The sequence below is a fragment of a genome, unplaced genomic scaffold (assembly GCF_019419815.1).
Source record: "Pyrus x bretschneideri cultivar Hongxiangsu unplaced genomic scaffold, Pyrus_bretschneideri_v1 Contig28, whole genome shotgun sequence".
Taxonomy (NCBI): domain Eukaryota; kingdom Viridiplantae; phylum Streptophyta; class Magnoliopsida; order Rosales; family Rosaceae; genus Pyrus; species Pyrus x bretschneideri.
Window position 1 is genome coordinate 3,332,179 of NW_025999590.1, and position 18,875 is coordinate 3,351,053.

General features: G+C 35.1%; 1 long non-coding RNA gene and 1 pseudogene across 1 annotated transcript; one reads left to right on the plus strand and one right to left on the minus strand.

The window, feature by feature from the left end:
• Nucleotides 1-3,047: 3,047 nt before the first annotated feature.
• LOC125479123 overlaps nt 3,048-18,875 on the minus strand; it is a 34,184-nt pseudogene continuing 18,356 nt past the window's right edge.
• LOC103957909 lies at nt 12,428-14,057 on the plus strand. Its single transcript, XR_007259824.1, has 2 exons — nt 12,428-12,625; nt 13,303-14,057. It is a non-coding gene; the product is annotated as an uncharacterized LOC103957909 (long non-coding RNA).

Consider the following 18,875-nt stretch of genomic DNA (forward strand, 5'->3'; position numbering starts at 1 on the left):
GCGGTTGGAGATGGAGGCAAATATGACCCTGTACTATTCATTAAAATATTAATATCTTGGAGGGTCAAAGCTAAAGTGAGCCCGCTGGCCAACCTTTGGTTGAAGATGGCCTAACAATTCTCCAAGACCAAGCCCTCAATCATATACCAAACCTGAAACTAGAAGGTGGAATTTTGTACACACGATTTAGCTGGTGGAATTGTTAACTATGTTGCAAAAGATGAAAGATTAGTTCAAAATAAGATGATATAGGGAGAAACAAGAGAGAGATTGAAAAGGAAAATTGAAAGCTCTAGAATTGATTGATCTTTCTGATACAATAGGTCTTAGCATAATACACAAACATACATTACACCAAATGTTATATGCATTTAGTAGATTTTTATTTTTTTTTAATGTTTCCAACTAATTGAGTTAATACATTTTGTTGCACCAAACATTGTTTCTGATAGATTTTCAAAAATCTCTCCAAGTTATCATGTGTGTTATGATGGATAAAATTGTAATAGGAGAACGGTCAAAATCGTAATCGGAGATTGAATTTAACAATGTTTTTAAGGAGACAATAATTCCATATATACTTAAACAAAGTTGAATTGAAATCCAAATTTCCAATTGAGGTGTGAAGAGGAGGTGGGAGGAGGAGGAGGTTGGCTACACGTTTTTTTGTTTTTCTATTTCCATTTTTTGTTTGTCCAAAGAGCTACAAAACAGGTCATGGCCGGGAAATGACAAAGACGACGGTCTCGGGTTCCGATTCAATGCCGCCTCATAACCCTTTTTTTAATCTTTTTTTTTTTATTTTCCGGAATTGCTTTCAATAACAACACCAAGCCTGCTCCAACAATTTTGGTCTAGCAATAGGTGGCTGCTTCGTTGTTTTGGTTTGTATTGTGGGAGAGCAAGGAGGCGGGCAAATGTGAGGGAGAAGCTGGAGCTTGGTTTGCAAGAATAGTAGATATGTTGGTGTTTGGTTAGAGGGTTAAGAATGATTAAAATTTTAATCATTAAATTAATTTAATGTTGTTCAATATATACCCCTCTTAAGATTTTTAGTGTTTAAACAAAATTCCCTAGATTTTAAAAAGAGAGATTTTATTTGAGCTCAAATAACTTCATATGACTTAAAACCAACGTTAAATGTGGAATGTTTTTTTTTTTTTTATTATTTCATAATTATCATCAAGTAAAAGTTGGAATTAACAAGAAAACTAAAATTTATGAATAAACTCACATTCAATAATCAAACCTACATCACTCAATATTTGTCATACGTTTTCTAGTGTGTTAATATTGCCTGCAAAAATATGTTGTTTCGACTTGCATGACTGGTCTTATAATATATGTTTATGCAAAGGAGTCTGGAACGTTCGAGTTCAAATTTCTCTTGCCATAAGTTAAGTGAATTTAGAGCATATCCAAATATGTTATTTCAACTTGTATGAATGGTCTTATAATTCTTGTACGACACAAATAAAACATAAACATGTACAATTGTGAAAGTCGAAGCTACGTGAACAAAAACAGTAACATTTTGCGTAAAATGAATATACGTGACCGAGTTTAAAAATCTAGCTTGTCTACACGGACAAAAACAATAATATTATCCATAAAATGTATAAAGTTGATTGCAAAAGGAATGCAAGGGTATGTTGGTATTTTGGGTATCGGTGGACCGAGAGGTGGGTGGGTTTTGGTATTAAGTCGAGGAAGTTTTGCACTAGTATACCGTTGCGGTGGCTACATGTTTGATTTTCAATTTTCCTTTGTCCAAATGAATCTTTAGTGCGCCATTCCTGCCAGCTGCCACCTTTAAAGCCCTATATATACAGCTACAGTCCTCCACTCGCTCTCTCCCTCTTCTCTTTCCCTCTCTCTTAGCTGTCTGTAGACTCACTACTCTTCTTCCCCTCTCCCTCCCTTAGTATCGTCCCAATGCCTCCTTCCTTACCGCTAATGTATCCTCATGAGTTAGCTCCCTTTTATTTACGGATCTATTTTCCTTATTTTTGTTGTGTAACCTTGTTTTTCTTACCTAACCGTAAGACCATCGGATGATGTGGAGGAGAATGGTTAGCGGGGTCAACAAGCAAGCTGTGGTCAACAAAGGTGCGGCAGCCGTGGCCGTCGTCAACACGAGGTCAACAATCACTGTCTCCGACATCTCGATGGGGAGGAGAATGGTTAGCGGGGTCAATAAGCAGGCTGTGGTCAACAAAGGTGCGGCAGCCGTGGCCGTCGTCAACACGAGGTCAACAATCACCATCTCCGACATCTTGTTGACCTCGTCTACGGCCGCCGCATGCTTGTTGACGACGGCCACGACAGCCGCGCTTTTGTTGACCACGGCCTGCTTGTTGAACCCGCTGACCATTCCCCTCCCCATCCTCCGATGGTCCTACGGTTAGGTAAGAAAAACAGGCGCACAGGATAAAAATGAAGAAAATAGTTTTGTAAATGGAAGAGGGCATTGAGACGATACAAAGAGAGGAGGGAGAGAGAGGGGAAGGAAAAAGGCAGTGAGTCTACAAAGAGCTAAGAGAGAGAATGAGTAGAGGGAGAGTGAGTTAGTAGAAGACTGTAGCTATACCCTCAAAATACATAAATTAAACATGCAATTAAGCCAATAGGTAAAGAAAAGTTGTGGTCAGAAAATGCTAGGCTGCCCTCGCTTAGCCAGCAATCAATCAGTCATAGCTTATCACATCTTTCATAGGTTCGTAGGTTCAACTGGTGTTTCCAAATAAAAGATGTGGAAACGAAGAATTTTGTTTGTGGTCAGAATCCAAATACGGGTTTCACATATTTTCAGTTACTTTAATCCTATTTCTGAAACATACTAGAGCCCTAATTTTTTTTGGACTTTAGTTAGGAATAAATTCTGTTATTTTAGTACATTTAATAAAATTGATTAATAATGATAAATAACTTAAAAGTGGATGGAGGTGACGAAGGAGAAATTTTTAGGTGTGCCGGAAACATCATGCCACGTGGTGTTCCTTCACACATAAAAATTTGACATTTTGAATATACTTCAATTTTTTATTTCAATAAATAAATAAAACTAAATTTTTATGTGTGAGGGAACACCACGTGGCATGGTGTTCCCGGCACACCTAAAAATTTCTCGTGACGAAGAAGCAAATGGGCTCCATGACATCCCAGCTCAGCTCCCAGAAAGTGACCCTCACGGCCCCGATCGTTGAAATAACAAAAAACCCAGCCCACAGTAGATCTCCCCTCGGACCACGGCCCTGGCTTTTTGGTCAATTAACATCTTCTGATTTTCCATCCGGTGCAGCTCTTTTCTTCTTGGATCGTTTGGGATGGGCATGGATTGTGAGATTATGCTCTCCATCAATTTAGCCACCTGTAAAAAAAAAAATTAGACAAAGGTTTGTCAGGCATTACAAAAACGAGAACGACTTCTATGCAAAGAGGTGATATGACAAACAAATCACACAGTTTTACATGTCATTGTATTACAGGATCAAAATACTTGATGTGTCTTATTTTCTAGATCCCAAAATCAACGACGATGCTCTTGTTACATGTAAATGTCTTTGATACGTGTCAAACGACCAAGGATAATAAAATTTGTATTCATCCACTACACATATTTTAAAATTTAAATTAATCCAACAGTTATAAATAAGTGATGAGTACAAATATTCTTCAACCAATCTAGTGTTTGTCAAATATTTCTACGTAACCCCCACTAGACAGGATTTTATTGTTGGGTATCTGCAAAGCATGGAACATAGGAGCCCCACCCTAACAGACAATTGTGATTGCCATTTTTTTGTGGCGGAACCATGCAGTTTTCCAACGAGGTTCCCTAAGTCAGCTTTTCTTTTTTTTTCTTTTTTCTTTTTTTTTAAATTTCGCCCAGCAATGTCCACGTTAGTGACATATTGTTTGCTTTGGATGGAATATCATCATGTTGTTATTATTTCACCCAAAATTATAAGTATGTACTTGTTTTTTATTAGAAAAAGGCTAAAGAAATCATATTTTGTATCACCTTTGTGTACTACATGATGTGACAAGTAATGTATACATACCACATCAATTAATAAACTTATCTCATATAAATGTTAATTATATATATCATTAATTTGCCATATCATGTGGTACACGTATATAATCTCTCTTAACATTTTTTTTCAGTGTGCCTAGCAATAGCATTACTCTTTTTATTAACTTATAGTAGTATTAACCATAAGTCACTAAGTGCCATGTCAGCACCTATTAGCTTAAATGTTAAGCATTGTTGGAAAAGGGTATATAAGAACCTTATATTATTGTTTTAAATTAAACTCATTCAGTTGTAATAACAAAAAGATAATGTTTGTGTACTCTCATAGGGGACTTGATTGTCCCCTCAATTACGATTAACGAATTGTCACCGTCTCAACATCATAATCTGAACTCATTCACTTTAACATTATCTAAAGATTATATGTGCAAAAAATCATTCAATTTAGAGATCGTTTAGCCATATATATGCATAAAACAAATGTAGGGTTCTTTCTAAGGTTACCACTAGTTATTAAAACCTAACGCAGATGAATGATTAAACGAAATCCAAATTGATTGATTTTTTGCAGATATAATCTTTACATGATATTAAAGTGGGGGACACAATCATTATCCATGATATTTTTAGCTAAAATGACCCCTGAGATTTGCATAACTCATCACTTTAGTCCCTGAGATTTGAAATCAATAGAAGTGATCCTGAGTTTGTCCACCATCAATCATTTTGGTCATTCCAAGAAAAATTATATTGAATAAGGACCAAAATGACAAAAATACCCTCAATTTAATAAACAATGGGCCAACTGATTTGACAAAAATTGAGGGTATTTTTGTCATTTTAGCCTTATTTAATGGAGATTTTTCATGCAATGGCCAAAATGATTGATGGTGGACAAACTCAAGGACTAATTCTATTGGTTTTAAATTTCAGGGACCATAGTGAAGAGTTATGCATATCTTAATGACAATTTTGGCTAAAAAGCCTAAAAACAACTATCAAATATACAGGAGATTTCTTCCTTCAAAACTTCTCCTTTTATTTCTTCTTCCTGTGATTCTTTCCCTTTTATGTTATGGTTATGAATTAGAAGTGAGACATATTAACCATATGTTACCCACTCAAAACATAACGAGGCATGAGTAAATTCGTGACCAAAGCTAGGTTCAGACGTATGTGAATATGTGAGGGTGAAAAAGAAAATTAAGAAGGAGAAAAGTGGGCTGATGCAATACCTTTGTGCCAATCATTGGACTTGATTAGTATTACTGGTGGCACAATATTGGCAAACAATCCAAAGAGTTCATACTAAATTACTATGTGGAAAGCATATAGAAATACATATTGTTAACCTCAGAAAAGTGAGAAATGCTAAGAAGAATTTTTTAAAAGTGAGATTCTTTATGTATTCTATGCCACTACAACTGCAAATTTTAAGCTTTAAGTCAACTATTGAAGTTGGTCTTATGGTCTTTTTACACCGGTTTTTTCTTTTGCTTTTGCATGTTTTCACAATTCGTTGATGCTACTTAACACCTGAGTACAACTAATTACATACACACACACACACATATATACATATATATATATATATATATATATGCATACAAATCATATAACTATAAATCGATGGTAGGGGAGGGTGACTATGGCTTCCCTATAATGTTAATTTCCAAATGGCATATGGATTATTGTAAGATGAGGGTGGACCATCTAAATTTATCAATGAACATTATAAATGATATAGGTTCTATCAATGTCATGGAGGATTTAGTGCCATCCAATGGACATACCGATACAAGGACACATTGACCAACCACCATATAAGAATTTTTCGATTTAAATTAACTATATTAAACAAAAACAAATTAATGATCCTTCAGTTCATGAGATTGGCTGCAAGGCGATTCCCTGCCTTTAGGCCTTAATTAAAGAATTAGTTGTTAATTAGAACGTCATGTGGGGATTCCTACCGCATGGAATGCTACACGAATCTGACGCATTAGCGTACGTAGTTACTAAAACGACAGAAGTGGGAGGCAACGCAACAAGGCATGCACTAGGAGTCTAGGTTAAACAAACACACACACACACACACACACACACACACACACACATGAATAGATACGATTCTCTACTCTTCCATTTTTCTTTTCATTTAGTCCCGTTCTATTTGGACGCTTGCGATTAACCTATGTTAACACCTTGTGTTGAATTCTTTATAAATAAAAAAATAAAAATAAAAAGAAAAAGAGGAAAGTTAAAAAAGAGAGGAGAGGAGTATATTTAGAAGGGAAAAGAATCCTACTCCTATATGAATTGAAATAGATCAGATAACTAGGCAATTAAGTTAACATCATTTGGATATAAAGCACTCTCACAAGAATCAGCTTCTAATTCAATAGAAGTAGCGACGGCAAATATAGTCTGATCGAGGTTTTGATGCCTCGATTCAGATAGATTTTAGGATTTGATGCCTCCAAAATCTTTGCTACGTTATCAACCAAGAAAATCTTCTCTCGACAAGTCATGAGCCTTCAAAAAGTTGTGTTAACTCCAATTTAAAGAGTATTGACCGAACAATTTGGCCTAAAAAAAAATTGGTGTTGACTTCAATGACTGAACACTGGTTGGGCCTTCCAAAAGATTGGTGTTGGTTCCGGTATAATATATGGCTCGACCAGTTCTTGATGTGGAAAATGGTTTCTCTTGTGACCTTGTGTGAGGGCTATTGGGATTTTGGGCATATAATTGCGATTTTTATTTAACTGAATAATTAAAAACACAGTGAAAAATAAATAAATAAACATAATATATAATCTCAATTACATACCCATTTGGTTGTCATTCAATAATACAAGAAAGAAGATGGTGAAGAGATAAACTTAATCCTTAGCCATGTGTGCACCACTTTGTAGGATCATTTTTGTGCTTATGTTTTTCCTCTTCATGATTAATCAATGAAAGTTCCCCAAATGGTCTGCCTTTAAGAATATCCATACTTATATATGAACGACGGATGATGAAGAGAACCATTTGATTGTGCTAATAAGATCACTCACTTGGACCAATAGAATCCGCGGTACACTAGGAGGCTTTCTGCTAGGGTTTTCTCCTTCTCTATTTTGTTTTTTCGTTCTGAGGTACAAAACTAATTGCCTTCACAATAGCATTAGGGGTATATGAGAAAACGCATGGATATTTATGATAACCCATGCCACACCTCCTTATAGAGTTTGACTTCCTACTTTGTGCTTGTTGTTTGGATCCCTTTTAATTCAATAAATCTCGATGCATATTTTAATTAAATCATGTTCAATAGATTCAAATAATTAATGTCAACAAGGGCTTGTTTGAGAATTGGATCACACATCATGCATATGAAAAAATAATATACAATTAATGTATGAGAGATTCCAAACTTAATATCACTGAGATTTTTTTATAAAACACATTTAGCAATAGGTAATTAAGTTGTGACAATATTAGTAATGTTGGTGGTGGACATACATGGGTTTGAAAAGTTTATCAATTTGCATACATATCACACAAGTTCTTAAGACTTGTACGTATCTAAAAATCTTCACAATCGGAGTGTATCCTCTTATATTTATATCTCTAATCATGTAATGAATACAGGTAATGTAGTTATATATGACGGGATACAAGAATCTACAATTTGGGGTGGGGGTGGGGTGGTTAATGATAAAGACATATGGATGTCATCCTAATAATATATATATATATATATATATATATATATATATATGTTGTCTGAGAATTATGATCAAGTTGGGGTGAAAAAAAGTAGCCATTGATTCCTGAGTTTACATTATTAGGGAATACTAAAATTTGATCAACTAGTAGTACCTGCCACTCTATCATTTGGCTGGCATAAATATTCAAGCTTGCATATCTTCTCATGTATGTAAGGATCTTTATATTCCTTAACTTCCTATATACATACACACATACATACATATATATATATATGTATATATATTGTAATCGTATTGAAGCTTCAAGTCTTTGTGTAGCCAAAACTTGGGGCAGTGCAGCCATATCCTTCAGATTCGCAGCGGAAAAAGTACAAGAAATGCAAGAGAAAAGAATAGATGTAAATGCCAACACAAAAGAATCAGTTGAGAATGTTCACTTGTTGGGAATAGGATTTGCTTCGGATCTCTATGCTAGGAGTTGGTAAACTAAGAGATTTTGACCATTCAATATCAATTTTACGGTCTCTATTAGCCTATTTCACAAAAACTCAAAAACTTAAACGGCCCGGATCTCTTTTGTTATCTCTTGAACGGTACAAATCTCCTGATTTTTAGACTCCAGACATTAAAATCCGAAAAGAATCTTAATCCCTCTTCTTGGGAGTTTGATACGATGCTATTCATCATTTTGTCAGCATATCATATGTTGGCTTACAAAAGGATAAAATTTGGCCCACTTAAACGTTTGAATATACAACCATATGAGTTTCTTTTCTCCTAATTTTGAAATTACACGAATTAGTAATTCACTGTACTTAGTAGTTGGAACATATATATAGATTCAAAATACTTGGCATCGACAATTACATTCGCCCTTAAGAATCTTGAAGTAAAAACTAAAAATCAAAAAATAAAAACTCAAGATTAAATTTTGAAATTCAAAATAGTGGTTCTCAATTTTCAACTTTTTATGTTTTGAAAACTGAAAATAGTTACCAAAGTGAACACAAAAATTGTAACTGAGAACAAAATGATTATCAAACGAAAATTAACATATACCGCCTACCAAGAGTGTTTTTGTTGCTCATTCTCGATTTCATTGGCCGGAAGTTGAGAATGATCATCTTTATAATAACAAGAAGAAGAAGAATGATCATCTTCGATGTGCTGCAGTATGCCGTTCATAGCAAGCAATTATTAGAAGCAATATTCAATCACGTCGTTCCCTCTCTCAGGATCAAGTTCCATGGCTTATGTTAAGCTCTCATCCCATGTCCACTAGAGATCATTGCATTTTAAGTCCAGGTGATTGGAAAGAATCTAAATTTCAACGATCATGGCCAAATCCAATTTTTTATTGTACAATGAATAGGATGGATTGTGTTGGCTCAATAGAGGGATGGTTGATCATGATCGACAGTGCGTTGAGGCGTCCCAAAGGGTTTTATGAAACCCTGGTCAGTCTACCTAACGAATTCTCAGAACCCTAGTTTTAAAATAGAATTCTTCTTCTTCAATCCAATATCTCGCGATCGAGTGATGCTCCCCTCGTTGCAATCCACCTTCCATGCCACTGCATCAATGGTCCTGGCTTCTCCGTTTCTAAAATTATTGCCTCTTCTGAACCAAAAACAATCAGCCAGGAGCCATGTTTTGTGGTTTGTCTTTGCAAACGGGGTCAAGGGATAAATCATGAACCTCAGCCAGTACCCTGGGTTAATGATATAGATATACTGGGTGGTAAGTTATATGCTACAACGTCCTTAGCGTCCATGTTTTCAGTGGTATATATTTGAGATGAGCGAAGACGCCAATGGGCGTCCTCTTAGCTATGGGGTCGTTAAGTTGGTTATCCTTGATCCCAACACACGTCCTTTCTTTTTCCACTTCCTTTCGTTGAAATTGCTTATGGAGTATCATCAATCCCAAAGCACCAGCAGACTGAGCGGCACAAACAATCATCGGCCAACAAGCGGTATGAGCCATGGCCAGCAAGAATTCGGCGGTCAATGCATATTCATCATGGCCAGCAAGGATATACTTGCTTTCGACAAGAGTCTTTAGCATCATTTTCCAACTATGAAAAGGTATTGTATCCCATATTTGAAAGGTTGTAATGGCTTTTGTTGATCCTAGACTTTATAATTTGTAATTTTATTTGAACATTTATGTATAAGATTTCCTAGTGTGATAAGAGATTTAAAGTTGGTGAAAAAAAAAAAAAAGCAAAGAACAAAAATAACGAATGAAGGATTTATGGTATGCGGACTCTTTCAGGATCCTTTCTAATATGTTGACGACAGTGGTTAGGAAGGGGAGCAATTGCTGAACCGGTGAGTTAACCGGAAATCAGATTCACCACAGCAATGGTTTGCTTCCATATCTTTCAATGCATATTAATTGTGTTGTTTATTTTAATTATTTCAACTATCGCAGCCATAACATCCTACATATATTACCTTCGTATCATGATTCTATTTGTGATTTTGGATTTAATTATAGTGGGGATCATCCATCGATATAGGGCAAAAATCATTCCTAAGGTAGTCGAGTTCTTAGAAATTGAATACTTCAGAGAAGTAATAGAGGTATTTATATGGGTTTTAGGACTCTACTTACAGAATATCATTAACCCCGAATGCATAATTTGCCTCTTCACCCTACTAAACTGTTCCTATTACCTGATTTCCTTTGTCCTATTTCTGAGACATACTACAGTTCTAACTTTTCTGGACTTTGCACTAGGAATAAATGCCGTTATTTTAGTACATTTTATAAAATTGATTGATAGTGGCAAAAAACTTAAAAGGTTACGAATATGAATGATTTGGTCAATCAATTACAACTTGCGTCTTTGTTCTTTTGTTTAAAAGTCATTAGTAAACTATGTAGACTTAATTTTCACCTAATTCCAAGTACGTTTGGCGAATCGCCCAGTAGGGATGAAGACAAATATGAGTAAAAAAAAAAAAACAGTCCGTGGATCATCAATCCACTCTATCACATTTTACTAATGACTTTTAAACAAAAGAACATAGATGCAAGTTGTAATTGATAGACCAAATAATCCATATTCATAACCTTTAAGTTTTTTGCCACTATCAATCAATTTTCTAAAAATGTACTAAAATAACGACATTTATTTCTAGTGCAAATTCCAAAAAAATTAGAACTTTAGTATGTCTCAGAAACAAGACATAGGAAATCAGGTAATACAAACAGTTCAGTATGGTGAAGAGGCAAATTATGCATTCAGGGTCAATGATATTTTGTAAGTAGAGTGCTAAAGCCCATAAAAATACCTCTATTACTTCTCTTGAAGTATTCGATTCCTAAGAACTCGATTACCTTCGGGTGATTTTTGCCCTATATCGGTGGATGATCCCCACTATAATTAAATCCAAAATCACAAATTGAATCATGATATGAAGATGATATATGTAGGATGTTATGGCTACGACGGTTGGAATAATTAAAATAAACAGCACAATTAATACGCATTGAAAGATATGGAAGCAAACCATCGCTGTGGTGAATCTAATTTCCGGTTAACTCACTGGTTCAACAATTACTCCCCTTCCTGACCACTGTCGTCGACATATCAAAAAGGATCCTGAAAGAGTCCGCATACCATTAATCCTTCCTTCGTTATTTTTGTGCTCTGCTTTTTATTTCACCAACTTTAAGTCTCTTATCACACTAGCAAATCTTATACATAAATCTTAAAATAAAATTACAAATTATAAAGTCTACGATCAACAGAAGCAATTACAACATTTCAAATATGGGATACAATACCTTTTCATAGTCGGAAAATGATGCTAAAGCCTTTTGTGTTTTGGAAGGAAGTATATCCTTGCAAGGACGAGAGTTAGGAGGAATTGAGAAGGGAGAGAGAGTGAGGCATGAAGATGCAGAATGAATTGGGAAAAGATAAGGGTCTCATGGAAGTAGGAAATGATTTAGAATTGGGAAGGTGGTAATGTTATTATATAGTGTTAGAGAAGCAAAAGGTTTTAGGGTTTTCATGTCTTAACTTGGTAGGTTTTGCAATTAAATATGAGAGGAGGTTGGTGGGTGAGAGTAATGGGGTGTAATGAAACTCATTTAAAGTTACCACAAAGTTGGTGCTGTCTATGTAACATATACGACGAGGGACTAAGGATTTGGTAGGGCATATCAATGCATTACGTGGATGCGTGCAACGAAAGCACGTTATTGATTGACCAACCATGACTTTTCAGTACGTACTATTTTGTTGTTTTTATTTTTTGCTGCTTTATTCACATCAATGCACTTCGGGTTGGAAAAAGAGAGAAGAGAGGGCTTGGCCTTGTCAGTTGTCACCATCCCAGAAACTGCATGATTATCGGCCTTGTCAGTTGTCACCATCCACTACAAGACAGCACCACATTTATCACAGTTAATTCACCACAGACATAAAAGACTCGTTGTAGAATATCCAATATTACCACGGACATTTAAAGTCCGTTGTGAGTAAATGGTTTTAACAACGGGCAAAACCGGCGCGTACTAGAACATATTAGAATAATAATGCGCAAATAAAGCTCGTTGTAGTTATTTGATATGACCACGAGGGTAACCCATTGTTGAAATAAATATAATCACAGCGCCTTCTTGAAATCAATCACGGTATATGAATGTTGATAACTAGGAGGCAAGCATGCCTTCTCCAAGCATGACCAAGCAGAGAACGAGCAGTGTGAAAATTTTTGGGGTCGAATTGTGCCCTGACAATGTGGCTGTTGCCATGGTATTTTGTTCAAGGTGTCCTAGGCCTTGCAGGGCTTGCTGTCGGTTTTTATCTTTCCATTTAAAAGACGATTTGCATCTCGACCTGGCTGAGGTACATTTACATTCACACTTTCTGTTGTTTTTCGGAACTGGTTTGCTTTACATTTGTAGCTGTGGTTGTTAAAAGTGGCATTCTTGATGAATTGTGAACTTAAATTGACGTTGGTATGCACTGATTGGTAAAGAATTTGCTTTGGGGATTCTGATTAGTATGAAAATGGTGCTAACCGGGGTACGATAACGGGATTCTAGCTTTGAATTACTGATGTGAGACATTGTTTTTCTTTGATAAGTGAATTGTTTGTATAGTTTTGGTTTCTGACAAATTTATATGTGAAGGATCTCCCTCAATTTGTCCCGCTCTCATTTTCAATTTTGATGTCCTCGAAGACTCAACGATGCTATCTTTGAACCTATTTTTGTTTGTTTTCCTAATTTTTTGGCCTTTTGTAGGCGAACTGCTGTTATAGTGACTAATAGAAGTAGAAAGAAGGAACAAGGGGTTGAAATTTGGCTAATTCTGCCAATATAGATGTTTTGCAAGTGGCTGGGTTTTGCTAGTTTAAAGCTCTTAATGCTTCTTTTTCCTTTACTATTGCTTTTGTTAATTGAGGGTTATTACAATTTGCAAGTTACTCTTGAATTATTAAGCTTTCATTTAAAAAAAATAAAACAAGGAAAAACAATGAATTGAGGTATATTTGATATGTATGCTATTTTGCACTACAGTGAATCGTACAGATCAATTAAATTCTGGGCGGCGAATCTTCACCATTGATGAAATTGTGTTTCTATGTTTAACTTCTACAGGTGCGTCCTCTGTATATTTCTATAATTTCAATTTCTCAAATCGCTATTGTTTATTAGATTTTACTTTCGATATGGTTACTATTGTTTATGGTTTATAAAAAAAATCTTTGTTTATGCTATTGGTTTGGTTAATCTTGTATAGTATGTATTTGCAGAATTATACGCAGTGGCTCTATTTAGTAGGTTCATAATCTAATCATGTGTTTATCTTTTCTCAAAGGACCCCTCTTATTATAATTTTGTCTAGAGTTCAATTGCAAAGGAATGCATGAGTAGAAAGGTTTAGAGGCAGAAACTCTATTTACTTTTCTTGATTGAGATCAAATGTATACTTCCACCTATACGAGTACAATATTTTTTTTTTCTTGTGATCCATATGCTTATGTCCATGCAAATAGAGAGAGGCAGCAATTGCTGAGGCTCAAGTATTAGGGGCAGTAGTTCACTCTCAAGGTCCTTTGTTTGGAGATGTTCAAAGAAATCTGAAGTCTTCAAGTGTTCTTGTTATTGGAGACCTATTTGATGCTTTGTGGATAGTTTGATATTTCTAGTACAACTCGTCGTTAGCTTTAGTGTGCAGTTTGCAATATTTGATTTTGTGATTTCTTTATGTAATTATTGTATTGTAGTAAATTTGTTTATATATTAAATGATTTATTATTATTATTATTTGATACTTTGTGGATAGTTTGATATTTCTAGTATAACTCATCGTTAGCTTTAGTGTGCGGTTTGTAATATTTGATTTTGTGATTTGTTTATGTAATTATTGTATTGTAGTAAATTTGTTTATATATTAAATGATTTATTAGTATTTTTGGAAATTTTTTTATGACGGTCGTTAGCCGTGGTCAATTTGTAATTCACAACGGCCATAATGAATGTGGTATTAAATCTCAATCTACCACGGGCACAATCCGTGTTTATCTCACATTTGAAAATGGGCATAGTCCGTGGTAGAAACTAAGATTTTTTGTCACATCCAGATTACTAACGGGCACAGTGCCCGTGATGAATTTCAATCTATCACTGGCATTGACCGTGGTTGATGAGCTTTTTTCTACTAGTGATCCCAGAAACTGCATGGTTAATCGCTGAAAAATGTTTTCTTGTGTGGAAGAAATTTCATGAAAATTATAGCAGTCGGTATGGAACTAGTCGTAGCAAAAGTGCACTTACAGTATGATAAAAAATTTAAGTTTTGCATTAGGCAAATATAGAGATGCTCAGACAAAAGCGGGGAAAAATTATCAAGGTGACACAAATATTGGGGATGAGGTAACAATTTTCTAATTTTTTTATTAGCACCTACCGTTTTTTTTTTTTTTTTTTTTTTTTTTTGAGATAATTAATTATTTCCCACTTTATTTGTTTTAGTTGATGCAAGCAAACAGTTGGTACCTAATTTTGCCCAAATTCAGGTTCAACAATCACAAATGTTGGAAAGTTGTGAAAATTTGTAAAATACTGAATTATTAAGCGTGCTTCCAACGTTGTTCCAAAATAAACGATGTTAAGAGGTGAGACTGACAAAGGGAGTGGTGCATTTTAAAGAAGCCAAGTTGAGTATGCAAGGAACTTGTGCTCGATAAAAGAGATCGAAAAGCTATGTTCATGAAGGTTGACGACAAAGCATCACCGAACACAAAAGCTTTTTGAAGGCACAAATGAAGGAAAGTGACAAGAAGGATAAATATTTTCAGTGATGACGGACATGGCACCTCGAATCTTAGTGAAGACGAACCTAGCACCACAAATTGGTTTGGGTACATATAATTATTAGGTTATCTTATTAGATTTTTAAGATGTACCCCTTTTTATTTGAGAAACAAAATTTAATTATAATGTTTCATTGATTTATGAAAAAAACATAATTTAACAAAGCACTTTAATTAAATATAATAGAACTATATATTAAACAAATAAATCTCGAATAGTTACAACAACAATGTCGTTTAATATTTACTCCTCATTATTTGGGCTTTAATTAATATAGTCGCAGATTGCATCCGCTATATTAATTGAACATAGCACCAATTAATCAACTTTTGCTCTTTATATTGTTCTTTTGCACTTTCTGAATTTACAGTTTTGTGAATTAAATCTTTGAAAATATATATGCGCAGGTTTGAAGCCCCAAGCAAGTCGTAGGTTTGGGATATGTCACTTGCGTTCGAGTCCAAGTCTCTCTTTTCATAAATTAGATGAATGTGGAGTATTCATCAATTTGCATGGTCGGTCTTATAATCCTTGTGCGACATAAATAAAAAAGTGTACAGGTACAGTTGTGTATTAAAGTCGAAATTTTGATGCTCCCAAGCTACATGAACAAAAATGGTTACACTATTTAGAGATTGTACATACGTGATCGGATTTAGATTTATAGATCGTCTCTATTAGACTAAAAACTTGAGGGTTTTAGAAAATCGGAGGTCTTGTGCCGTAACACTACATGCACCATTGTACTTAAGTTAGGGGAAATAATACTAATATCTTTGGTTAAGCCTAATGAAGTAGGTTCGAGGTTCATGGGTGGTCTTGCTTTAAGTTGATTATAGGAGTGCAAAGGTATTACTGGATTTTTAGATACTCAGGATAGAACCACCCGCAACTCAGCCCGGAGGCGGGAAATGGTTTTTTGGATATTGTTCTCGTTATATTTTCTAAAATCTCTCCAAGTTAGCACGTGTGTTATAATGGAGAAAATCGTTACAAGAGAACATTCAAAATCGTAATAGGAGATGAAATTTAACAATGTTTTTAAGAAGACAATAATTCCATATCTACTTGAACAAGCTTGAATTGAATTCCAGATTTCCAATTGAGGAGTGAAGAGGAGGTGGGAGGAGGAGGTGGGTCCCAGTGACCCTGCCAATAGGTGTAAAACTTGGGAACGGGATCCTCTTCGGATCCTTTCCATCAAATCCATCAAATCAATGAATTCATGTCCTTGAAATTTGATCTAACAGTTAAAGTTATTATAACTTTTAAATGAGCATCATATTTTTAACCGTTAGATCAAATTTCAATGGTCTGGATCCCGAACTACGTGGATTAGGTGGAAAGGGACTCAACATTAAATTGGTCGTGATTTCGTTCACCTAGCAAAAGATTCTGCATCTAATGGAGTTGTTTATGATTTTTCATGAGGCAGACTATGCATTCAAGCCTCAACAAGAAACGTGTTTAGTAGTGGATCCTTGGCATAAGGTCATGCTTGGAAAGACCTTTAGTTACACTGAGCCACCTAAGACTAAAGGATTTCGAGTGTTCAAACTGGAGTGTGATATTGATGGTGGTCCACAATGGATGGAGGTTGTTGAACTTGGTGATCGGGTATTATTTGTGAGCAACCACCATTCCACCATATGTTATGATGGAGAAAATCGTAATCAAAATCGTAATAAAAGAACAATTAAAATCGTTATATTTTCAAAAATCACTCCAAGTTAGCACGTGTGTTATGATGGATAAAATCGTAATAAAAGAACATTCAAAATCGTAATAAGAGATGGAATTTAACAATGTTTTTAAGGAGACAATAATACCATATCTACTTGAACAAGGTTGAATTGAATTCCAGATTTCCAATTGAGGAGTGAAGAGGATGTGGGTCCTAGTGACCCTGCCAATGGGTATAAAACTTGGGAAAGGGATCTTCTGCGGGTCCCTTCCATCAAATCCACCAAATCAATTAATCCGGATCTTTGAAATTTGATCTAACGGCTAAAGTTATTATAATTTTTAAAAGGGCTTTATGTTTTTAGCCTTGAATCAAATTTCAAGGACTCATATTCATTGATTGAGTGGATTTAATGGAAGTGCTCCGAAGATCCCCTTTCTAAAACTTAGACTCCGCAAATGTGACGCCTGTACTACAATTGCTGATGGCAGGTCACTAGCTGCTTAGACACCGGACTTGTCCTAAACCCTTTTTTGACGCTTTGTATTTCTTGTTTAGACATTCTCCAACCCTAGGCTAAAACTCAAATTTCCACTTCTATTCCCCCCAAAAACTCAACCCAACCCAAGGCTAAAATATGAGCTAAAACCTAAAACTCAAATGGAAGCCAAATTTTACCTAGGATTAGTGGCCTGGCCCACCATATATGTATATTTTATTTAATTTTATATTTATAAATTCGTTGAATCCAACGGTTAAGATCTAATTTAATGAAATTCAACGGTAAAAAAAAAAAATTTAACTGTCTAAATTTAAATCTAACGGCTAAAATAATTAAAAAAAAAATCTTTCATTTGGTTCACATTTTTTGATATTGTTTAACGAGTTTCATTGTGTCGGTTAGTGACTTTTCAGTATTTGTCAGAATCTAAATATTTTTAGGTTAAAATGTTCATAAAATTAAATTAGGATAGTCTATACAAATTTTTACTTTTAAAAAAGTTACTTTAAGCAAAAAATTAATCTTAATTCATTTTTTAATAATCTGGGGCTAAAATTTTAGCCCAGAATGGTGGGAGCTGAAAAATTGTTTATGGGTTAAAACCTAAATTTTCTTGGTTAAAAATTTTAAATTTTAGGCCAAAAATTGAAGATGGTCTTAGGGTCAGAGTCGGGGTAGGAGTAGGCACCCCTTAGCTAAGACTAAGATTGGACAATATCAGCTTATCTCCTCCGATTTTGGTACGATGTAGGCAGCTTATCTCCTCAGACTATGACCTCATTGACCTGGTCTGTGGCTGATGCAGGTGGAGATGTCCAATTGGTACAAATTCGTTGAATGTGATGGATCAAGAGTAGAGCATTACAATGGTTGTGATTTCGTTCACCTACCAAAAGATTCTGCATCTATGGAGTTATTTATGATTTTTCATAAGGCAGACTCTGCATAAAAGCCTAAACAAGAAACGTGTTTAATAGCTGATCCTTGGCATAAGAGCATGCTTGGAAAGGCCTTTAGTTACACTGAGCCACCCAATGACTAAAGGATTTCGAGTGTTCAAACTGGAATGCAATTTTGATGGTGGTCCACAATGGATGGAGGTTGTTGAACTTGGTGATCGGGTATTATTTGTGAGCAACCACCATTGCGCCGTATATCGTACCCCAATGGTCAGAAGCTAGAAAGAAACAATATTTATTTTGCCTTTGATTACTCGTGTTACGACTCAACCGGATGTGACTTTGGAGTATTTTACTTCACAAATAAAAGTATTGGGCATTTTAGTTGCCCCAAGATTTGTTCTTGGTCCCGGTTGCATAATGCATCTTTATGGTTCGTACCCAATCTTTGATAGGTTATGGCTCGTTTGGATGTAATTTTAAAATAACTGAAAGCGCTTTTGGTAAAAAAAATTTTAGAACCAATTTTGAGTAAATATGCAAATAAATCTTGGAAAAGCACTCAAAGTGCTTCCTTGAAGAAGCACATAACTGGTGCTTCTTACATAAAGCACTTTAAGTGATTTTGGAATCCAAAAACATTTTCTCTAAAAACGCTTTCAGTCATTTTAAAAGCACATCCAAATGA